This window comes from Eucyclogobius newberryi, unplaced genomic scaffold (genome assembly GCF_026437365.1).
Source record: "Eucyclogobius newberryi isolate DKJ021-1_F unplaced genomic scaffold, fEucNew1.0.hap1 SCAF_1, whole genome shotgun sequence".
Taxonomy (NCBI): domain Eukaryota; kingdom Metazoa; phylum Chordata; class Actinopteri; order Gobiiformes; family Gobiidae; genus Eucyclogobius; species Eucyclogobius newberryi.
In genome coordinates, this window is record NW_027315723.1 from 47,670,093 (window position 1) to 47,679,149 (window position 9,057).

The 9,057-nt window shown below is 44.5% G+C and overlaps 1 pseudogene; it reads left to right on the forward strand.

Moving 5' to 3' along the window:
- Positions 1 to 1,154: 1,154 nt before the first annotated feature.
- On the forward strand, positions 1,155 to 5,265 carry LOC140361739 (WD repeat-containing protein 19 pseudogene; annotated as a pseudogene).
- Positions 5,266 to 9,057: the final 3,792 nt, after the last annotated feature.

The following is a 9,057-nucleotide window of genomic DNA, read 5'->3' on the forward strand; positions in this document are numbered from 1 at the left end:
AACAGATGGGTTTGGTAATGAGCCGTTGTCTTCTTCTTCTTAGGGTGTTTCATGGTGGTTGGTATCCAAGTGTTACATTACCACCACCTACTTTATTCTTTAGACTTTATTCCTTAGACTTTAGACTTTATTCTTAATACTTCTATTCTTCTTCTTCTTGTTGTTTTGTTACTTTTTAATGGCAGTTGGCAGCCAACTGAAAAGGTGCATTTACCGCCACCTACTGTAGTTGTACGTCTTCAAAGTATGTGTTTTACACTATACCATTAAAAAAAATGTAAGGAAAAAGGAGCTGTGAAGTGTTACATTCTTCTTCTTTGGTGTTTTATGGCGGCTGGTATCCAAGTGTTACATTACCGCCGCCAGACTTTATTCTAGCTGGCCTTCTTCCACGCCAGACTGTATTCTTTAGACTTCAGTTCTCCTTCAACTACTTTGGTGTTTCAAAGCCCACGAGTTCAAAGCACATGAGATCCTCTTCTTCTTCCTCCTCCCCATCTTCTTCTTCTTCCTTCTACTTCCTCCTTCCCAGCGCTCCACAGGGGCCGGCATCCACCCACTACAATTATGATTTCTGGAGTTACTTCCATTGTTGTTGTTGTGCATCTTTTGTGGACAGGAGGTGAGGCAACTACAATAGGTAGTTGCTCACCTCACATATTTGATTTATTTATTCAGAAGATCGGGCCTTGAAGTCTAAAGAGTGAAGTCCAAAGATGAAGTCTAAAAATAAAGTCTAAAGAATAAAGTCTAAAAGAATAAAGTCTAAAGAATAAAGTCAGGCGGTAATGTAACACTTTGATACCAGCCGCCATAAAACGCCATAGAAGAAGAAGAAGAAGAAGAATGAAGTCTAAAGAATGAAGTCTCAAAGTCTAAAGAGTGAAGTCTAAAGTCTAAGATGTACAACTACAGTAGGTGGCGGTAATGTAACATAAAACACCAAAGAGGAAGAAGAAGGATAAAGTCTGGTGGTAATGTAACACTTGGATACCAGCCGCCATAAAACACCAAAGAAGAAGAAGAAGGATAAAGTCTGGTGGTAATGTAACACTTGGATACCAGCCGCCATAAAACACCAAAGAAGAAGAAGAAATCTTATTTGGTGCTTTGGTCCACTGGAACTCAAGATGAGTAGAGTTCCAGCAGGATAACAGTTAACCAAAACAGTATCTCGGAGAAGCTTTGACTGAAAAAGTTTCTTTCTTTTCAGATAATAAATGCTACAACAATGAAGTGTGTTTTCATACTTTCGGACAAAGCTTGGAAAGGATCCAACATACTTTACAGGTGGCAGAAAAATCTTGGTAATTATGTTGCCGTCGCAGGACATGATAACACTGTGAAGATATTTGACCGCCGTGGACACAAGTGGGCAGAGCTCAATCTGCCAGGCCGCTGCGTGGGAATGGACTGGGACAAAGATGGGGACACACTCGCTGTGATAGCAGCAAAATCCAGCGCTGTTCACCTTTGGGACGCTAGTGTCAATAAAACAACTCGTATAAAGAGTGGAATGAAAGATCAACTGTCCCTCATTTTGTGGTCAAAAACAAGTTCTCTGTTGGCCATTGGAACTGTTAAAGGAAATCTACTGATTTATAATCCGCAGACATCATGCAAAATTCCTGTACTTGGTAAACATACCAAAAAAATAACCTGTGGTTGCTGGAGCTCTCAAAATCTTCTGGCTCTGGGAAGCGAGGACAATACTCTTACCATCAGTAATCATGAAGGGGACACAATTCGACAGACAACTTTATGTGGCGAACCATCTGAAATGTACTTTTCTGTAAAAAAGACAGATGAAAGATCCCCACATGATGAGAGTACTTTAAGTGTCTCTGTGGGCAAGAAAATACTTGTTCTGTTCAACCATAATGACCCAGAGGACAGGATAGATTTGGCTTTTCAACACCACTATGGAGATATTGTATCTTATCATTGGTATGGTGATGGCTATATCCTCATTGTTTTTTCCCATGGATATTTTGTGGTGATCTCAAGCCACAGGGGAGAAATAGTCCACAAACATTACCAGGCACACAATCATGAAGATAGTCTGAGCAGTGTGGCCATCTCTTCAGCTTTAAACAAGGCTGCTTCTTGTGGGGACAACACAATAAATATCCATGAGCTTTCTGATCTTAAAGACATAAGCAACTTCCTTCAACTAGATGATGAAACCAAAGGACTGGATCAGCTTAGCTGGACAGATGATGGTCAACTACTGGCTGTTTCCACTCAAAATGGAACACTCCATGTCTTCCTTACCAAGCTGCCCATCCTGGGTGACAGCTGTGGAACAAGAATGGCATTGCTTACCTCTTTGTTAGAGGTTACTATGTTCAACCAGGTGAAAGGAGCGAGTCCTGTGACAATTGAATTGGAAGTTGAGCCAACGTTTATTGCAGTGGGCTCATATCATGTAGCAGTGGGAATGAACAACAGAGCCTGGTTTTATGCTATAGAAGATCAAAAACCTGGCTTTAAAAAGATAAAGGATGTTGAATATCTGGGTACAATAGCAAACATGAGCCTTAATGCTAAATATGCGGCTGCTCTGTTTGAGGGGAGGGTTCAGCTACACATGATTGAAGGTACAGACCAGGAGGAGAAGAGGCAGATGAAGTTGTTTCCAGATGATGATAGAAACGGACGGATTTTATGTCATGCCCTGACCAACAATTTCCTTTACTATGGCACAAGTTTAGGTCATATCGCATGTTTCCTTGTGGAAGACTTGGGAAAACTGTATAGTTACAATCACTCTGTTGGTGTGACAAATGTCTTTCCAGATCTGAATGGATCACAAATAGTTTTTACTGATGACAAGAATGGCGGTTTCTTGCTCTCTCCTTCAAATGCAACAGACTCCTGCATCAAGCTCCCAAACTTCTCACCCACCATTACAGGAGTGCTCTGGGACAACTGGCATGCTGATAGAAGAGTGCTTGTGGCATATGATTATGACAAAGTCTACACTTACGCTCTGCATAAAACCACTATATATGGTCCAAGGGTGATGTTGGTAGGAAGCACCCCACTTCTGTTTTCCCAGAAGCCTTTGCTCTTATACAATGGAGAGCTGACCTGTCAAACAGCTGGTGGAAAAACCAGCAATGTCACACTGAGTACACACTCTTTTCTTAAACGCTCCGATTCATCAGATGACATCAACAAGCAATTGAACGATGCTCTGATGCTTAAGAGGTTCCATGATGCCAAGGAACTGTGCAGTACCTCAGGCAATGACAAAGACATTGATGATGTGGGTAGAGCCTGCCTGCTACACATGAAGATTGAAATGGCCATTCAGATTTATCAAATGGACCGCAATGTTGGCATGGTGATGTCGCTGAAGAGTATTCAGGGCATTGAGGACAGTAATTTACTTGCAGGTCATCTGGCCATGTTTCTTGGTGACTTCAATCAGGCACAAGATCTTTACCTTTCCTCAAGCTGCCCAAATGCCGCCCTAGAAATGAGAAAGGACCTGTTACACTGGGACAGTGCTCTGTTGCTGGCCAAGAGATTAGCAGAAGACCAGATCCCTTTTATTTCCAAAGAATACGCAGTTCATCTTGAGTTTATTGGAGACCATGTGAATGCTCTGGCACATTATGAAAAAGGCATGACACATGACAATAAAGAGCATGATGAGGTTTGTCAGGCAGGAGTTGCCAGGATGTCCATTAGGATGGGAGACATTATAAGAGGCTCTGGTCAAGCTTTGCAGCACCCAAGTCGAGTCCTAAAGAAAGAGTGTGGAGCCCTCCTGGAGAGCATGAAGCAATTTGCTGAAGCTGCTCAGCTCTATGAAAAAGGACAATATTATGACAAGGCTGCATCCGTTTATATTCGGTGTAAGAACTGGACAAAAGTGGGAGAGCTACTTCCAAATGTGTCTTCTCCAAAAATTCACTTGCAATATGCCAAAGCAAAGGAGGCAGAGGGCAAGTACAAAGAGGCGGTTCGAGCTTATGAGAGTGCCAAAGAGTGGAACGCTGTGATCCGCGTGCTGTTGGACCATTTTAACAATCCAGAAGATGCAGTTCGCATCGTTCGGGAGACACAGAGCACTGATGGAGCAAAAATGGTTGCTAGGTTTTTCCTGCGTTTAAATGACTATGCCTCGGCCATACATTTCCTTGTACTCTCCCAGTGTAATGATGAAGCATTTCAGTTGGCGCAGCAGCATGGACAGATGGAGGTCTATGCAGACGTCATAGGCTCTGAAGCGACAAAGGAGGACTACCAAAGCATCGCTCTCTACTTTGAAGGGGAAAAGGAACACCTACTGGCCGGAAAGTTCTTTCAGAAGTGTGGGCAATACAACCGAGCTCTGAAGTACTTCCTCAAATGTCCCAGCACGGAAGACAACCTGGCTGTTGAAATGGCCATCGAGACTGTGGGCCAAGCAAAAGACCCCTCACTGACAACACAGCTGATTGATTATCTAATGGGAGAAAATGTTGGCCTACCAAGGGATACCAAGTACCTGTTTCAACTCTACATGGTGCTGCAGCAATACAGAGAGGCCGCTCGCACTGCCATAATCATCGCTAGAGAGGAGCAGTCAACAGGAAACTACCGAAATGCTCATGATGTACTTTTTAGTATGTACACTGAGCTGCAAGCACAACAAATAAGGATACCGTCTGAGATGGCCACCAGCCTAATGATCCTGCACTCCTATCTTCTGGTTAATGTACATGTAAAACTAGGAGACCATCTCAAAGGAGCCCGCATGCTAATTCGTGTCAGTAAAAATATCGGCATGTTTCCAGCTCATGTCGTTCCCATCCTGACGTCCGCAGTCATCGAGTGCCACCGAGCAGGGTTAAAGAATTCAGCCTTTAGCTTTGCTGCAATGTTAATGAGACCAGAGTACCGCAAGGACGTAGATCCAAAGTATAGTAAGAAGATTGAGGCCATGGTTCGGCGTCCAGATACATCAGAGCTGGAGGAAGAAACTACACCTTGCCCTTTCTGTGGCTTTCAATTACCGCAGAATGACCTGCTATGCATTTCTTGCAAAAATACCTTGCCATACTGCGTAGCAACAGGTCGTCATATGCTGAAAGAGGACTGGTCTGTTTGCCCTCACTGTGAATTCCCTGCCCTCTACTCCCAGTTCACCCTGTTGTTGGAGACGTCCATGGTGTGTCCCATGTGCTCCGAGCCTTTGAGCGTCAAACAAATTAAAAAGATCACAGATTGTTCTGGATACCTCAAGGTTGAAGAACCGGCTCAATGAGGAACACCATCCATCCATTCATCCATCCATCCATCCATCTTCTTCCGCTTATCTGGGGCCAGGTTGCAGGCAGTAGTCTAACCAGGGACTCCCAGCCTTTCCTCACCCCAGGATCCTGAGGCATTTCCAGGCCAGCTGAGAGACATAGTCCATCAAGCATGTCTTGGGTCTTCCCCGGGGCCTTGTTGGACATGCCCGGAACACCTCTTCAGGGAGGCGCCCAGGAGGAACAGATGCTTGAGCCACTTCAGGTGGCTCCTCTCGACATGGAGGAACAGCAGCTGTGCTCCAAGCTCCTCTCATGTGACTGAGCTCCTCACCTTATCTTTGAGGGCGCGCCCAACCACCCTGCGGAGGAAACGCATTTCGACCACTTATCTGCGATCTTGTCATTTCGGTCATTACCAAGAGCTCATGACCATAGATGAGGGTAGGAACGTAAACTGACCGGTAAATTGAGAGCTTTGCCTTTCCACTCAGCTCCTTCTTCACCACGACAGTCCGATAAAGCAACCGCATCAGCGCAGGCGCTGCATTGATCTGCCTGTCAATCTCACATTCCATCCTTCCTTCACTCACTCGTGAACAAGACCCCAAGATACTTGAACTCCTTGGGGCAAGGCTACTACTTTTTTGTGAAGTCATTAGGTGGTGATCCATCGCTCAAACTGCCTTCACACACCACATGACTTTCCTTTTGTGAGAGATTTAGAATGTTAGTCATGTGACTCTGGAGTGGAAAAAAAATCTGCAAAATTCAGATAAAATATATTCCTAAGATGACCTGTCACTGTTTTTCTGACTCTTTCAATGCATTGTGGTCTGTATTGACCCATCTAGTGGCCATAGCTGGACACTGCTTTTCATGGTGCATTGGGGGAAATTTTGAGTGCACTAGATTTTCGCCTGCTGGACATTCCGACAGCACTAAAAATGGCGTGAGCCATAAATAGGGCCCTATGAAGGGAATAGCGTGGAAATTCGGACAGGTCTTTACAGGTCTAACTTTACACAACACAAAATAATGAAGCATAAGAGCTGTTAAAACGCACTATTGACTTGAGAATATGAACAAAACACACAGGCAAAATGTTGAATAGTCCATACATTTGTGCGTATCAGACAGATTTTGCCAATTTTTTTTTACAGAAATAAATTTTTATGGAGTTTTGCTGGCTTTTTTCCCCCACTCGGACGCCAGAGTCACGTAACTTGCGGCGAGAAAGTAGTCAGCTCAGTGTGTGAATTGCTCTGTGATTGAGTGCACTATATTGGCCCTTTCTCAATATGCGTTCTTGTGCGTTCTCGTGTGCTTGTGTGCTCGTGAAACGTCATCCGCGGTGGACCAAGTACTGTTCCAATTCAAAGAAAGCATCAGACCAAGAACGCCCCCTTTTCTGAGTCTGCTTCAGAGCAGACCATGGATGTATTGTGGAGCAGACTTGTTGCGTTCTCTGTCCCAGAAGACTTTGCGGCAAAGTCGAAGCAAGCTTCATACGTCTGCATCATTATATTAACGGTGCATCTCACTTCTTAAAAAGTGATTATATTATATTATGTATTATATTTATGTTTTAAAACATAATCCTAAATCTGTCTTAAAAGTTTTGTCTGTGCCTCAACCTGGACTGTAAATGTGAGCAGTGAAGAAAAGGTGAGCTCCAAACCAAATCATAAAGTCAAAGGTTTTTGTGGATGTCACTTAATTATTTGTGGTAGAAGTTTGTCACAGCTATATTTACGCGTTTTTAAAACAAATGTGCAGATCAACTATTAAGTTGAGTTACAAAAAAAAAAAAAATCTAATATTAACTTAACTAACCCTGAATGGAATGTGGTTATTTCAGTACATTGCAATTTCTGGTGTATTTGTATCGTAATCCTCAAATGGAGCATAATATACACAAACGAGCTGAGCCGTGATGAGACTGGGACACTGCTGTCTTGCACTGTTTATTTATTTATTTAATATGGACAATATTGGACGAACCAGATGCAATGTTTTAAGTTTTACTGTATAGCAAAATATGCTAATTTTCAACACCTGTCCATTGGAGGCTTTTAGAATTAAAACAATACAAAATTTACCGTTCACCATGTGCACAGTTCTGTCCTGATTTCAGCCACAGTTTCAAACACCTAATAAAGGTGCTCATGTCAGTCTGCAGTTTGAAATGTGTGGGGAGTGAGCTCCACAGTCGGGACTGTCCAAAAGATGTTCTGTGCTTTGGAACCACACAGTCCCCACTCACAGAGACTCTGGTGTTTGGAACCACACAGTCCCCACTCACAGAGGCTCTGGTGTTTGGAACCACACAGTCCCCACTCACAGAGGCTCTGGTGTTTGGAACCACACAGTCCCCACTCACAGAGACTCTGGTGTTTGGAACCACACAGTCCCCACTCACAGAGGCTCTGGTGTTTGGAACCACACAGTCCAAACTCACAGAGGCTCTGGTGTTTGGAACCACACAGTCCCCACTCACAGAGACTCTGGTGTTTGGAACCACACAGTCCCCACTCACAGAGGGTGTTTGGAACCACACAGTCCAAACTCACAGAGGGTGTTTGGAACCACACAGTCACCACTCACAGAGGGTGTTTGGAACCACACAGTCCCCACTCACAGAGGCTCTGGTGTTTGGAACCACACAGTCCCCACTCACAGAGGCTCTGGTGTTTGGAACCACACAGTCCCCACTCACAGAGGGTGTTTGGAACCACACAGTCCCCACTCACAGAGGCTCTGGTGTTTGGAACCACACAGTCCCCACTCACAGAGGCTCTGGTGTTTGGAACCACACAGTCCCCACTCACAGAGACTCTGGTGTTTGGAACCACACAGTCCCCACTCACAGAGGCTCTGGTGTTTGGAACCACACAGTCCAAACTCACAGAGGCTCTGGTGTTTGGAACCACACAGTCCCCACTCACAGAGACTCTGGTGTTTGGAACCACACAGTCCCCACTCACAGAGGGTGTTTGGAACCACACAGTCCCCACTCACAGAGGGTGTTTGGAACCACACAGTCCCCACTCACAGAGGCTCTGGTGTTTGGAACCACACAGTCCCCACTCACAGAGGCTCTGGTGTTTGGAACCACACAGTCCCCACTCACAGAGGCTCTGGTGTTTGGTCTGAACGAGCCTTGACGTCTGACGGCCAAACCAGAAAACTGGTGGCGCATGATTATGTAAACATAAAAAAAAAAACAGTTTCAATGTGCAAAAAATTTACTAAATTCTCCAATGTAAAAAGGTTGTGCTTTTGGATGATATCACAATATAATATCACAATGGTTGTCTGTTTGGAGTAGGCAAACATTGTGCGTGTGGGAATCCTGAAACCATAAATCATGTTACGTTGTCATGCAGCAAATATAGCAGAGAGAGAAGCCGATTCTTTAAGGAGCCCGCTGACCCCAGAGTGCTGAAAAAGCCATTCTCACTTTTCTTTGCCGTTCTGGATTTTATTAAAGAATCTGACGGCATTCATTAATAACGGTAGAGGGCAGCATTGCGACTCGTAGCGTACAGCCTGCCGGAAACAATTAGAAGAAGACGAGCTGCTGCTACTCGATGCTACGGCCACTAGCCCTCATTAGCATCAAACACGCATGTTCCAGTTCTCCGTACTCGCGCTGCGTGCTCCCGTTCTTCCCAAGTCCGCACTTTTCGTGTTCTCACGCGAGTGCGTTCTTGAATATAGAGAAAGGACCCACGTTTTAAGATAAACGTCATATAGCTTGTTAGATGTAGTTTGTCTACCTGCGTTTTGCCGTAGTAAAAGCGTCGGC